The sequence below is a fragment of the Hyperolius riggenbachi genome, chromosome 7 (assembly GCF_040937935.1).
Source record: "Hyperolius riggenbachi isolate aHypRig1 chromosome 7, aHypRig1.pri, whole genome shotgun sequence".
NCBI classification, from domain to species: domain Eukaryota; kingdom Metazoa; phylum Chordata; class Amphibia; order Anura; family Hyperoliidae; genus Hyperolius; species Hyperolius riggenbachi.
Window position 1 is genome coordinate 226,784,056 of NC_090652.1, and position 15,175 is coordinate 226,799,230.

Below are 15,175 nucleotides of genomic sequence, written 5' to 3' on the forward strand. Positions count from 1 at the left end.
ATACCCATGCTGGGTGGGAGAAATCTCTCTGTAAATGGACAATTGTGTGTAAAAAAAAATCAAAAATGTGTCATTTACAGAGATATTTCTCCCACACAGCATGGTTATATGTAAAAATACACCACAAAACACATTATACTACTTCTTCTGAGTACGGCGATACCACATGTGTGACACTTTTTTGCAGCCTAACTGTGCTAAGGGGCCCAAAGTCCAATGAGTACCTTTAGGATTTCACAGGTCATTTTGAGACATTTGGGTTCAAGACTACTCCTCACGGTTTAGGGCCCCTAAAATGCCAGGGCAGTATAGGAACCCCACAAATGACCCCATTTTAGAAAGAAGACACCCCAAGGTATTCCGTTAGGAGTATGGTGAGTTCATAGAAGATTTTGTTTTTTGTCACAAGTTAGCAGAAATTGATATGTATTGTTTTTTTTTTCACAAAGTGTCATTTTCCGCTAACTTGTGACAAAAATAAAATCTTCTATGAACTCACCATACCCCTAACGGAATACCTTGGGGTGTCTTCTTTCTAAAATGGGGTCACTTGTGGGGTTCCTATACTGCCCTGGCATTTTAGGGGCCCTAAACCGTGAGGAGTAGTCTAGAATCCAAATGCCTCAAAATGACCTGTGAATAGGACGTTAGGCCCCTTAGCGCACCTAGGTTGCAAAAAAGTGTCACACATGTGGTATCGCCGTACTCAGAAGAAGTAGTATAATGTGTTTTGGGGTGTATTTTTATACATACCCATGCTGGGTGGGAGAAATCTCTCTGTAAATGGACAATTGTGTGTAAAAAAAATCAAATAATTGTCATTTACAGAGATATTTCTCCCACCTAGCATCTGTATGTGTAAAAATACACCCCAAAACACATTATACTACTTCTCCTGAGTACGGCGGTACCACATGTGTGGCACTTTTTTGCACCCTAAGTGCGCTAACGGGCCCAAAGTCCAATAAGTACCTTTAGGATTTCACAGGTCATTTTGCGACATTTGGTTTCAAGACTACTCCTCACGGTTTAGGGCCCCTAAAATGCCAGGGCAGTATAGGAACCCCACAAATGACCCCATTTTAGAAAGAAGACACCCCAAGGTATTCCGTTAGGAGTATGGTGAGTTCATAGAAGATTTTATTTTTGTCACAAGTTAGCGGAAAATGACACTTTGTGAAAAAAAACTATTAAAATCAATTTCCGCTAACTTGTGACAAAAAAAAAAAATCTTCTATGAACTCACCATACTCCTAATGAAATACCTTGGGGTGTCTTCTTTCTAAAATGGGGTAATTTGTGGGATTCCTATACTGTCCTGGCATTTTAGGGGCCCTAAACCGTGAGGAGCAGTCTTGAAACGAAATTTCTCAAAATGACCTGTGAAATCCTAAAGGTACTCATTGGACTTTGGGCCCCTTAGCGCAGTTAGGGTGCAAAAAAGTGCCACACATGTGGTATCGCCGTACTCAGGAGAAGTAGTATAATGTGTTTTGGGGTGTATTTTTCCACATACCCATGCTGAGTGGGAGAAATATCTCTATAAATTGACAATTGTGTGTAAAAAAAATAAAAAAATGTCATTTACGGAGATATTTCTCCCACCCAGCATGGGTATGTGTAAAAATACACCCCAAAACACATTATACTACTTCTCCTGAGTACGGCAATACCACATGTGTGGCACTTTTTTGCAGCCTAACTGCGCTAAGGGGCCCAAAGTCCAATGAGCATCTTTAGGCTTTACAGGGGTGCTTACAATTAGGCACCCCCAAAATGCCAGGACAGTGAACACACCCCACAAATGACCCCATTTTGGAAAGTAGACACTTCAAGGTATTCAGAGAGGAGCATAGTGAGTCCGTGGCAGATTTCATTTTTTTTTGTCGCAAGTTAGAAGAAATGAAAACTTTTTTTTTTGTTTTTTTTGTTACAAAGTGTCATTTTCCGCTACCTTGTGACAAAAAATAAAATCTTCTATGAACTCACCATGCCTCTCACTGAATACTTTGGGATGTCTTCTTTCCAAAATGGGGTCATTTGGGGGGTATTTGTACTATCCTGGAATTTTAGCCCCTCATGAAACCTGACAGGTGCGCAGAAAAGTCAGAGATGCTTGAAAATGGGAAAATTCACTTTTGGCACCATAGTTTGTAAACGCTATAACTTTTACCCAATCCAATAAATATACACTGAATGTTTTTTTTTTTTTATCAAAGACATGTAGCAGAATAACTTTCGCGCTCAAATGTATAGGAAATTTTACTTTATTTGAAAAATGTCAGCACAGAAAGTTAAAAAAGTCATTTTTTTGACAAAATTCATGTCTTTTTTGATGAATATAATAAAAAGTAAAACTCGCAGCAGCAATCAAATAGCACCGAAAGAAAGCTGTATTAGTGACAAGAAAAGGAGGTAAAATTCATTTAGGTGGTAGGTTGTATGACCGAGCAATAAACCGTGAAAGCTGCAGTGGTCCGAATGGAAAAAAAGGCTCTGGTCCTTAAGGGGTTTTATGACTGCAGTCCTTAAGTGGTTAAATGTGTATTTTTTTTCCTTTGAAACTTTAAAATCGATTTTCTCAAAAACTATAAGGTCGATTTGAATTTTTTTTCCTCTTGTAGCCACTGGGGGCCCCTACAAGCTCTGGGGCCCTGGGGCAGCTGCCTCCTTTGCCTCTATGGTAGCGCCGGCCCTGCTTAAAGCAAACCATTGTGTTCCTAAAGGCACAAAAGTAGATACTTACCCAGGTAGAGGAAAGCCCATCTCCCACCACCTTGCCATTCCAGCACTGGGAATCCCGAGGCTCACTACCAAGCTCCTGTATGAGAATGAGGGTTGCAGCACTGCACAGGCACAGGCCAGCTTGTGTCTGTGCAGTAATGCGGAGTCCGTTAGCACACAGACGAGAGCCGTGTGGCTATTCCAGCACTGAGACCCCTCGAAGCACATCGACAAGGACTAGCGTCACTACTCACACTTACCCTTCTGGGAATTATTTTAGTGGAATCTTCAAAGGCCTGGACAGCTGTGGACAACACTGATGGACATGTCAGCTCACCGCTTAGTTTCTGTGAAAACCCCCTGTACACATGAGCTACAGCAGGGATCCTTATCTGTTACGTCCAATTTTAGGGTAGTCAGATTTCACTAAAAATACTCACTACTATTATCTCCCAATGTACCGAGCAAAAAAAGGAGTCCAGTGTTGGGGATGGAGCTCTGTAAATGGAGGTGGGAACACTGTGGACACACGACTCCACTGCTGACAGGAGTAGGTTTTTTTAAGGGCAGCCATGAGCATATTTTATTTTTGTTTTCCATGAAGCATAGCGTAACAACATCATGGTAACTGGCAACTCAGCCAGCCACATCACATAGTGAGGGAAGCTCAGTCAACTCATAATGCATTGGTTTGCACAATTCACTAAGAACCTACAAATGATAATCAGGCCGGTAAAAACGTATCACCACACATCAATCAGTATTGTAGCCTCCCTGGCGGTAAGCTCGACCTGAGGTCGGGGTAGGAAAAATGAGCTGCCAGTGGTAAGCCCCAGCTCAGGTCGGGCTAGGGAATTCCTCACTGTTTAGGAGTCCGATCACTGCTGCACAGCGGGACTCCAGCATCTCCCACTGACTCTCCCTGGCTTTCCCCAAGTCTTACGCTGGCTGCCGAGATCCCCATAGCCTCGCTCTTCTTCCGGGACCCGGCGGCCAATCAGAGCGGCAGCGTGATGTCACGGGGCGGAAAACAATGTAGAAGAAGAAGAAGGAAATTTTTAAAAAAGCGATCTGCATGTGTTTTTATTTACAAATATATATATATAGTGGGTTGCAAAAGTATTCGGCCCCCTTGAAGTTTTCCACATTTTGTCACATTACTGCCACAAACATGCATCAATTTTATTGGAATTCCACATGAAAGACCAATACAAAGTGGTGTACATGTGAGAAGTGGAACGAAAATCATACATCATTCCAAACATTTTTTTACAAATAAATAACTGCAAAGTGGGGTGTGCGTAATTATTCGGCCCTCTGAGTCAATACTTTGTAGAACCACCTTTTGCTGCAATTACAGCTGCCAGTCTTTTAGGGTATGTCTCTACCAGCTTTGCACATCTAGAAACTGAAATCCTTGCCCATTCTTCTTTGCAAAACAGCTCCAGCTTAGTCAGATTAGATGGACAGCGTTTGTGAACAGCAGTTTTCAGATCTTGCCACAGATTCTCGATTGGATTTAGATCTGGACTTTGACTGGGCCATTCTAACACATAGATATGTTTTGTTTAACCACTTAAGCCCTGAGTGTATTTTTACCTTATGGACCAGCGCAATTTTCACATTTCAGCGCTCCTCCCAATCATTTGCCAATAACATTACCACTACTTATCACAACAAAATGATCTGTATCTTGTTTTTTCTGCCACTAATTAGGCTTTCTTTGGGTGGTACCTTTTTGCTAAGAATTATTTTTTTCTAATGCATTTTAATGGGAATATTAAGAAAAAAAATAAAAAAAATCATTATTTCTCAGTTTTCAGCCATTACAGTTTTAAAATAATACATGCTTTCATAATTAAAACCCACGTATTTTATTTGCCCATTTGTCCTGGTTATTACACCATTTAAATTATCTTGCTATCACAATGTATGGCGCCAATATTTTATTTAGAAATAAAGGTGCAGGTTTTCATTTTTGCGTCTGTCACTATTTACAAGCCCATAATTTAAAAAAAATAACAGTAATATACCCTCCTGACATACATGTAAAAAAGTTCAGTCCCTAAGGTAAGTATTTATGTCGTTTTTTTTTTTTACTTTATTCTATTACTTTTTCTAAATGCAAAAGTTTTATTTGGGCATTTAGGGGAGAGAGTGGTAGGTAAGGGGTTAATTTTAAATTATGTGCAGGCCTCTTTATTAAAGTAAATGATTGTAGGTGTAATTTTACTTTTTGGCCACAAGATGTCCTCAGTTATTAGCTTCCTGCGCATGCTTTTAGTACACAAACAGGAACTAATGCGTGTAAGTGTAAGTTACAGTGTTTACAAATGACCGCAGGCATTAATTGATGTGCGATCATGGACACGGGGAACTAGAAAAATGAATGGGAACTGCATTCCCATTCATTGATCTCCGGGCTAACATGTAGCAGTAAGAACTAGTGCGTGAGCACGTGAGAGCATGCACAGTGGCGATTGTAGCAGAGTTACGAATATCTACTCCCCTGAGGCTTAGATGAAGTTTTTTTAGGGGAGTAGATATACTGTACTGTAAACATTAAGTGGTTAAAACCATTCCATTGTTGCCCTGGCTTTATGTTTAGGGTCATTGTCCTGCTGGAAGGTGAACCTCCGCCCCAGTCTCAAGTCTTTTGCAGTCTCCAAGAGGTTTTCTTCCAAGTTTGCCCTGTATTTGGCTCCATCCATCTTCCCATCAACTCTGACCAGCTTCCCTGTCCCTGCTGAAGAGATGCACCCCCTGAGCATGATGCTGCCACCACCATATTTGACAGTGGGGATGGTGTGTTCAGAGTGATGTGCAGTGTTAGTTTTCTGCCACACATAGCGTTTTGCATTTTGGCCAAAAGGTTCCATTTTGGTCTCATCTGACCAGAGCACCTTCTTCCACATGGTTGCTGTGTCCCCCACATGGCTTGTGGCAAACTGCAAACGGAACTTCTTATGCTTTCTGTTAACAATGCCTTTCTTCTTGCCACTCTTCCATAAAGGCCAACTTTGTACAGTGCATGACTAATAGTTGTCCTATGGACAGAGTCTCCCACCTGAGCTGTAGATCTCTGCAGCTCATCCAGAGTCACCATGGGCCTTTTGACTGCATTTCTGATCAGCGCTCTCCTTGTTCGGCCTGTGAGTTTAGGTGGATGGCCTTGTCTTGGTAGGTTTACAGTTGAGCCATACTCCTTCTTCCATTTCTGAATGACCGCTTGAACAGTGCTCCGTGGGATGTTCAAGGCTTTGGAAATCTTTTTGTAGCCTAAGCCTACTTTAAATTTCTCAATAACTTGATCCCTGACCTGTCTTTGACCTGTCTTGTGTGTTCTTTGGACTTCACAGTGTTGTTGCTCCCAATATTCTCTCTGAGGCCATCACAGAGCAGCTGTATTTGTACTGACATTAGATTACACACAGGTGCACTCTATTTAGTCATTAGCACTCATCAGGCAATGTCTATAGGCAACTGACTGCACTCAGATCAAAGGGGGCCGAATAATTATGCACACACCACTTTGCAGTTATTTATTTGTAAAAAATGTTTGGAAATCATGTATGATTTTCGTTCCACTTCTCATGTGTACACCACTTTGTGTTGGTCTTTCATGTGGAATTCCAATAAAATTGATTCATGTGTGTGGTAGTAATATGACAAAATGTGGAAAACTTCAAGGGGGCTGAATACTTTTGCAACCCACTGTATATACAGTACAGACCAAAAGTTTGGACACACCTTCTCATTCATAGAGTTTTCTTTATTTTCATGACTATGAACATTGTAGAGTCACATTGAAGGCATCCAAACTATGAATTAACAAATGTGGAAGTATAGTACATAACCAAAAAGTGTGAAACAACTGAAAATATGTCATATTCTAGGTTCTTCAAGGTAGCCACCTTTTGCTTTGATTACTGCTTTGCACACTCTTGGAATTCTCTTGATGAGCTTCACTCTGTGAATTAACATCCTGTCTCTAAATTTAGAATTCTGTTGTTATTTTAAGGATTGAAACCTTAACTTTAGAAATCACTCCTTAACTTAGGGACAGAATCCTTATTTTAAGGTTTGCCTATGGTAAATTGCTTAGTGACCACTAAATGCTTTATCACCATGGTGATGACATAAAAACAGCACAGAATCTTTATTAAAGACAGGAGATGAGCGTAGTGAATTGTGGCCATTGTTTTTTATTAACTGAGTACACAGTAAACTGCGGTACCCAGCGATATTATGTGCACAGAGTTCTGCAGCTTGCTTAAAGGTTTTCGCTTTGACCTTAAACTGATGTCAGCTAAATCCTTAAAAAAAAGATAAAACAGGCATTAAAGGCACCAAAGAGATTTTTTAATTCAACCCCAGTATGCCCTACTTTCTATTTCCAGATGACAAAAAAAAAGCCTTTCAGGCACAAAAAGGTTGCCAAAAACAATATTGCTGAAGAAGAGGTTAATTTAGAACAATGCGCTTCATAGTCTGCGGCTTAGTCCTAAATATTTTCCAGAGTGTGCAGATAATAGAGAACATTAGAAATGTGTTTGAAATAAAATGTTCATCAATCACACATCCCCCAGCCTTGGGAAAGGCAATAAATGTAAGCTGGGAGCCCAGATGTTTGGGGAGAAGTATCTCAACATCTTCCTGCTGCTCAGACAAAGCACAACACAGAGAATGGAAAGCTGTGGTGAGCTGAAGCTCTGTGTACGCTGCTGAATACTGTTGTAAAATCGTCGCTATCAAGCCGCACAACAAAAGCAGTTAATTCATAAACACAGAAACATGTTGTATCTCATTATTCTGATGGTTACACAACAATACAAATATCTGATATGTCTGATGTATTATTTCTGAAGGCTGGGAGAATCAACGAGCTGAGTAGTGGCCATCTGTGGAATAACACGGATGCCTAAAACTTGTCCAGGACTAAGAGCAATGTATTGTATCTGTGTCAGTAAGGAGTGGGTCTTTTCAATACATCATCTACATCTGACCAGGGTTGGATTTACCATAAGGCATTGCAGACAGACGCCTGATGATGGAAAGGCAACTTACTCCTCTCCTCAAATGCCTCCCTCCCTCCTTCCATATGCAGAGTCCTGATGAGAGTGTATATGAGAGGTTAGTCACCCTGCTTTCTGCATTCCAAATACGAGATCTTCCTTCAATCAGGGGCACCTCAAGCTACTTGATACTGAGGTTCTGTTAACGACCTAATACTTGTGGGCACCTACCTCTAGCTACTTAATATTGAAGGTACTTCTGGCTATCTAATACTAAGGGGCATCTGTAGCTACCTATGACAGGCAAGGGAAGTAAGGGAGAAGTGACAGCTGGGACAGCCAGCACACTTATGGTGCAGTTTGGCAGGGGTTTGTAGGCTTATAGAGGGTGAAGTGTAAGGTGCCAGGACATCTATGCCTATAGGCTCCTGTGAGGTAAATCCGGTCCTATAAAAGCAGACTCCATGGTGATCGGTACAGCTGTAGGATCCATTCCAACAATGTTTGGATACTGTCAGTGCTCATAAGGTTAGCGTGGGGTGTCAAGTGAGCCCAAATTCTCTAGATCTGCACTACACCTATCTCTACCAACTACAACTCATGTCTGTAGCTTAATCCACAACAGGTCAGACAGTTCAATCAATTCCCTTAAAGCAGGACTCCAGGCATAGACTTAAAGGTAATCATCTTTATCTTCCCAGGAAGTCTCTCTAGTACTTCTCTTTTTTTCTTCAGGGCCACTCTTCTACCCTGAAGAGTTTCCTGTAAGCCTCATGTAAGATGGCCGTCACTCCCGAACTCTCAGGCATTGTCACTATTGGACTATAATGGAAGCCATTACAGATGCTTGACTTTGTCAACGTTTGTCATAATTGAATTCAACCTACAAATTTCAAAATGAAATTTGACTTTTTTGAGAATTTTGACTGAAACGCATTGTGGTCTAAAAGAAAGTTACATTTATGATGCGTTACTGTTATTTCTCATAGTGAATCACCATAAACACTTGTAATTTGTTTTCTCAATTTGTGTTGACAATGATTATGACAGGGACATTGTTAAACCCTTTCTGTGTCCGGTTTTATTTTCATTACAAGTTTATCCACTTTTTATTTACATTTACTTTTCTATGGGAATGGTGAAAGTTACTAATGCCCCCTGTACCCTTTCCTAGGGGAGAGGAAGTTGACCAGGATGCACCTTTTTTGTTTTTAAAGTGAATGTTTACCGGATTAAAAAAGAAAAAGTCAGATACTCACCTAAGGAGAGGGAAGGCTCGGTCCTAATGAGCCTTCCCCCTCCTCTCCCGGTGCCCGGTCCCGCGCAGGATCCCCCGTGGCAGTATTCGACCAGTTCGGTCAAATACTGCCACTTCCGCATGCCTTCGGGAGCTTTTGGAAGCCTCCGGGAGCACTCGGGCTCCCAATGACGTGGCCGCTCCATACTACACATGCGCGAGCGCCCTCTATGACGCACTCGCGCGTACGTAGTATGGAGCGGCCCGTCTTCGGAAGCCCGAGTGCTCCCAAAGACCTCCGAAGTTCCTGCAGCGGCGGACGCGAACGGGGGAGCCAGCGCAGCACCGAGGGCACCGGGAGAGGAGAGGGAAGGCTCATTAGGACCGAGCCTTCCCTCTCCTTAGGTGAGTATCTGACTTTTTCTTTTTTAATCCGGTACCCATTGGCTTTAAGGGGCCTTCCTGATGCAACCATAAGTCTCCTTTTTACCACACATGGCTATCCTCACCTTTTTCTGGGGCCAACAGAAGTGAGGTGGAGTCCCTTGTCATTAGCATTGGTCAAGGGAACATTTCAGGTGGGTAGGCAGTGATTTTTCGTTGCCCCTTGCAAAGCTGCTCTCAGTGGTAATAAACATATGAAGTGGTATTGCTTGGAGACACTTATTTTGCAACTTCTGGAAAAAAAAACTTTTGATGTTTTTAGTACTTAAATAGTGCACTCACTTTCCCAGATCTCTACATAAATCATGAAGGAGGGACCACTAAGGATAAAGAGCAGGAGGAACATTGGAGAAACAGGAGACATGACAACAAAAGCGGGACAGTTAAGGGCATTGAGTATGTGCTCCTGCTTTGCTTAGCCGTCTTTGCCATACATGACCTAATGGAGATGGGAGGAGGGCCACATAAAGCTAAGTTAAAGGGCATGTTGTGGCCCAGACAGTAGGGTGGTAATGGCGGGATTATGATACAAGACTATATGAAGGCAGTTCTTGACTGCATGCCAACTACTAAAACAACAATTGCATCTAATTGTGGGTCTAGTTTGAAATTAGGGGCTGTAGCTACAGCAATGAGACGAGTCGTACCACAATAACGGAAGCACAACTGTTTCAGCTATGTGGGTCAGTGAAATAATAATTAACATATATACTGAATATATACTTTCATACCCATGTCCACACTGGTACATTTACATTGTTTGGATACTTGGTTACTGTTACTGTGGAGTCTCCGTTTGTCTGTGTAGATAGTAGAATGTGCTAATGGCACCTATTAAAAAGATGCCCCATTCACATCAATGTAAATCTTTTCTCTATTGGTGCCAAGTATATAAAAAGGGTGCTACATAAATATAAAACTACTATACTGCTCAAAAAAATAAAGACATCCTAGATCTGAATGAATTATAATAAAAAAAAATATTAAATAATAAAATATATATGTAACGATTGTGGAATTGTCTCCGTGGTCAGCGCACAGGATGTGCGCTGACACTGCGGAAATCCTCCACAAGCGTATAATCTGAGAGAACCCAGCAATGGTGCTATGCACCTGTAGAGGGGAATTCCTGCCAGCAGATGGAGCCGTGGAGTGCAGAGGAACTGATGCCCAGCCACAGATGCCAGATGGGAATTGTACGAAGGGAAGCAATGCAGGACAAGATAGCCCTTAAAGAGAGAGAGTACAGCGACAGGGTGTATGCGTGTCCACCAATCTAGTCGCCACCCAGCGACGATGAACACACAACCGTGAAGATCAGGTGGGAAAGCAATCGCAAGAGATGGCGATTGCTAACAGCGACACAAGACTGAATAAGCACAGAGAAGGAATATATGTATGTCCACCAATCTCGTCGCCAACCCGCGACGGCGAACACACAACAGTGGAAACCAAGTGAGAACGCAATCGCAAGAGATGCGATTGCCAATGAGAATGAGCACAGGGACAGAATGTATGTGTGTGCACCAATCTAGTCGCCAACCCGTGACGGTGAACACACAACAGCAGAAACAAAGTGGGAACGCAATCGCGAGAGAGGCGATTGCCAGGAGTGACACAAGACTGAGCAAGACAGAGCACGAGAGTAGCAAAGGCACAGCAAACAACAATGAGAAGATAAGGAAAATAACAAACACTAGCTAAACGCGAACACCGCACTCATTCGCAACAGCGAACGCATTTACGGCACGGTCTCCACACGTTAAGCGCAACAGAGACAAGCACGCCACCCTAACTAACCAACGCCACACAAACACGAAACAGAGAACGCGAACGCTTGCTTAACGGTTACCCCACCGAGCCTACAGCAAGCGTTCGTATCAGACAAGACAGAGAGAAGGAGCAGCCAGCAGCAAGTGCAGCTCTGGTCTACACTCCCAGACAGAGTACAAAAGGAACCACCGCTTCTACCGCTAGAGCGCTAGAGCGAGCGCGATCCAGACAGACAAACGAACAGAAACAGGAATAGGTCAGATAAGATCCACCGTTCTTCCGCCAGAGCGAGTGTGATCTAGGTTCAGGGACAGGACAGGAAGGATCCACTTCTCTTACCGCCAGAGCGAGTGCAATCCAAGTAGGGAAACAGAGTTAGCAGGATCCACTGCTCTTTTCCCCCAGAGCAAGTGTGATCCAAGTACAGAAACAGGCCAGCAGGATCCACTGCTCTTTCCGCCAGAGCAAGTGTGATCCAAGTACAGAAACAGGCTAGCAGGATCCACTGCTCTTTCCGCCAGAGCAAGTGTGATCCAAGTACAGAAACAGGCCAGAAGGATCCACTGCTCTTTCCGCCAGAGCAAGTGTGATCCAAGTACAGAAACAGAGCTTAGTAGGATCCACTGCTCTTACCGCCAGAGCGAGTGTGATCCAGACAGACAAACAGATGGGGCTACCAGTGGCAACCGCTGCTCTGGTTAGCACCCCTGACAGACAGAACGATTTCCTGTCTACCACCGCTGGCGACAGGACAATCGCAGCAGAGAGACAACACAGGCAAAACAGATAATGCAAACTGACTGCGCTAGGAGGATTGCCTAGTGCAGTCCCCAGGAATTACTCTAAGATAATCTTTAGCAAACAATAGTGTAACGAACGGTGAAGCACAGAGAGGATCTGATTACCGGTGATCTGCAGTATCACTGGGAATACAGATGTATACCAGATTATAAGTGATCTGCAGTATCACCGATAATCCGATATACCAGCTAACCTCGGTACACCTGAGTAGAGTGTAGTGTTTGGTGTAACAGTAACACTTAGAGGACTGGCCTCAGTGCAGTGAGGAGTACTGCATGGCTTCCTTCCGAAGACCTGAACTCTCCAAGGCGGGAGGAGTCAGGCCGACAGTAGGAAGGTTAGTCTGAAAGTGACACTCAGGAGGTAGTGTCACTAACAGGACGGGGAACCGCCTCCAATAGTAAGGTCGGTTCTCGAGGTCGGACAAGCCAGGTTGTAACACACGGACAGATAAAGTACAGAATCAGAAGGCAGAGGCGGAGTCTAGGTACAGGCAGGGTTCGGCAACAGGGTATCAGAAATATCGAGGTACAAGATCAGGAGGCAGAAGCAGAGTCTAAGGACGAGCCGGGGTTCGGCAACAGAGTATCAGAATGGCAAGGAGGACTATCCTCCTGATCAGAGTTCAGGAGGATAGTCAGGCAGGCAAAGAGTCATAACAGATAATCACAATCAAACTAGTACTTTAAGCTATCAACAGAATCTAGCTAAGTGTAGGATTACAGCTCCAGCTGGTCCCAGCACACTTAAGGATCTGACTACAGGTCTGAGTGCTCCCACGTATGTGTTTGCAACGCCAAACAAAGAGCAAGTGAACAGCCAGCAGTATATATACACAAGGACCTCTCCAGGACCTCCCTAATTGCTGGACCAATGAGAGTAGTGGAAAATGTCAGCTGACCCGCCTGGTCAGCTGACTCCCTTCTGGCTGTTATTTAAGCTCTGCTTCTGTGCGCGCGCGCGTGTCACTCTGAATCTAGGTGGACTATCAGTCCCAGCCACACCAGTACTGTTTTGCAATGTATCCAGTGAACTGAGTGCGGGAGCCGCCTCTAATGCAGATTCCGCCGTTACCAATGCGGATTCCGCCGTTACCAATGCGGATTCCGCCGCTCTGCCTATGCGGCATGCGGCGTTTTTTCCGCGTTGTGACGCCCTGCTGGACGCAGAAACAGCCGCCTCACCTTGAGAGGCAGCGGCTTTTCCGCGTTTTATCACAGTACCCCCCCCCCCCCCCCGAGGAGTGGACACCGGACAACTCCTACCGGGTTTCTCGGGGTGTAAGGCATGAAACTCCTTCCTTAATTCGTCCGGAGGCATGCGACTCCCCGGTACCCATTGTCTCTCCTCAATGCCGTACCCCTTCCAATGTACGAGATATTGTACCGAGTTTTGTACAAAGCGTGAATCTAAAATCTTTTCAACCTCGTACTCAGGTTGGTCATCTACCACCACGGGAGGAGGAGGAGTGGGACCCACATGGACTGCTGGCTTAAGCAGGGATACGTGGAAGGACCTTACCCCACGCATGCTGGCGGGAAGATCAACGGAGTAAGTAACGTTGTTGATCTTCTTGGCTACTGAAAATGGACCCACAAACCTGGGGCCCAGTTTATCTGAGGGCTGTCTCAGGGTCAAGTGACGAGTGGACACCCAGACCAAGTCTCCTGGCTGGAACTTCCACTCCAATGAGCGTCTTTTGTCAGCCTGACTTTTTTGACTCTGGAATGCCCTTTCCAGATTACTCTTCACCGTCCCCCAGATATCTTTAAATGCCCTGTGCCAGGTTTCCAGGGTTGGAAACGGAGAAGAGGCAACTGGCAAGGGAGAGAATTTGGGGCGATCTCCCCGTCACCACTTGAAAAGGAGAAAATCCGGAGGAGGAATTTCTCAAATTATTTTGAGCAAATTCTGCGAAGGGCAGAATTTGCGCCTCCGCAACATAACATCTCAAAAATTGTTCTAAGGACTGATTTATCCTCTCAGTCTGGCCATTTGTCTGTGGGTGGTAGCCCGACGAGAATGACAGCTTCATGCCCATTAGATGGCAAAAAGCTTTCCAAAATCTGGAAACAAATTGGACTCCCCTGTCTGAAACTATGTTTTCTGGAATGCCGTGTAAACGGAAAATGTGAACAATGAATAATTCGGCCAATTCCTGAGCCGAGGGGAGTCCTTTTAAGGGCATAAAGTGGGCCATTTTGCTAAAGCGGTCGACCACCACCCAAATGACTGACATGCCTTCAGATCCGGGAAGCTCACCCACAAAATCCATGGACAGGTGGGTCCACGGCTCACTCGGGGTGGGCAAAGGCTGCAAGGAACCGACAGGTGCCAGCCGGGAGGGTTTGCTTTTCGCACATATCGCACACTCCCTAACATATTCCTTGCAATTCGCTGCCAAGGAAGGCCACCAGGCACATCTGGCTACCAGATCTTGTGTTCTAGATGCCCCAGGATGCCCAGCATTCTTGTGCGCATGGAACATCTCTAAAACCCGGAGACGAAAAGGTAGGGGAATGAACATAACCCCTGCGGGCTTCCCTTCCGGGATGTCTTGTTGGAATGGAACCAAAGTCTCCTTCAAATCTTCCCAAGTTCCAGTTGCTGCTAGTACCAACCTCTGGGGAACAATGGTCTCTGGAACGGAGGGCTGTGCTGTCTCTGGCTCGAAGTACCTGGATAAAGCATCTGCTTTAACATTTTTGCTACCCAGAGTGTATGTAATAATGAAGCTGAACCTAGAGAAAAATAATGACCATCGAGCCTGACGGGGGCTCAACCTCTTAGCCCCCTCGATGTATTCCAAGTTCTTGTGATCAGTGTAAACCGTGATCGTATGCTCTGCTCCCTCTAACCAATGTCGCCATTCCTCGAAAGCCAACTTAATGGCCAGGAGCTCCCTGTTGCCTATATCGTAGTTCCTCTCTGCCGGGGAGAATCTACGAGAGAAGTAAGCACACGGGTGCATTCTACCCTGCAAGCCTGATCGCTGAGACAGCACAGCCCACACTCCGACCTCTGAAGCATCTACCTCAACAATAAATGGGATAGAAGTATCCACATGTCTGAGGATGGGTGCCGAACAGAATAGATCCTTCAGGGTGGAAAAAGCATGTACAGCCTCAGGAGACCAGTGAGTAGTATTTGCCCCTTTCTTAGTGAGACTGGTAAGTGGAGA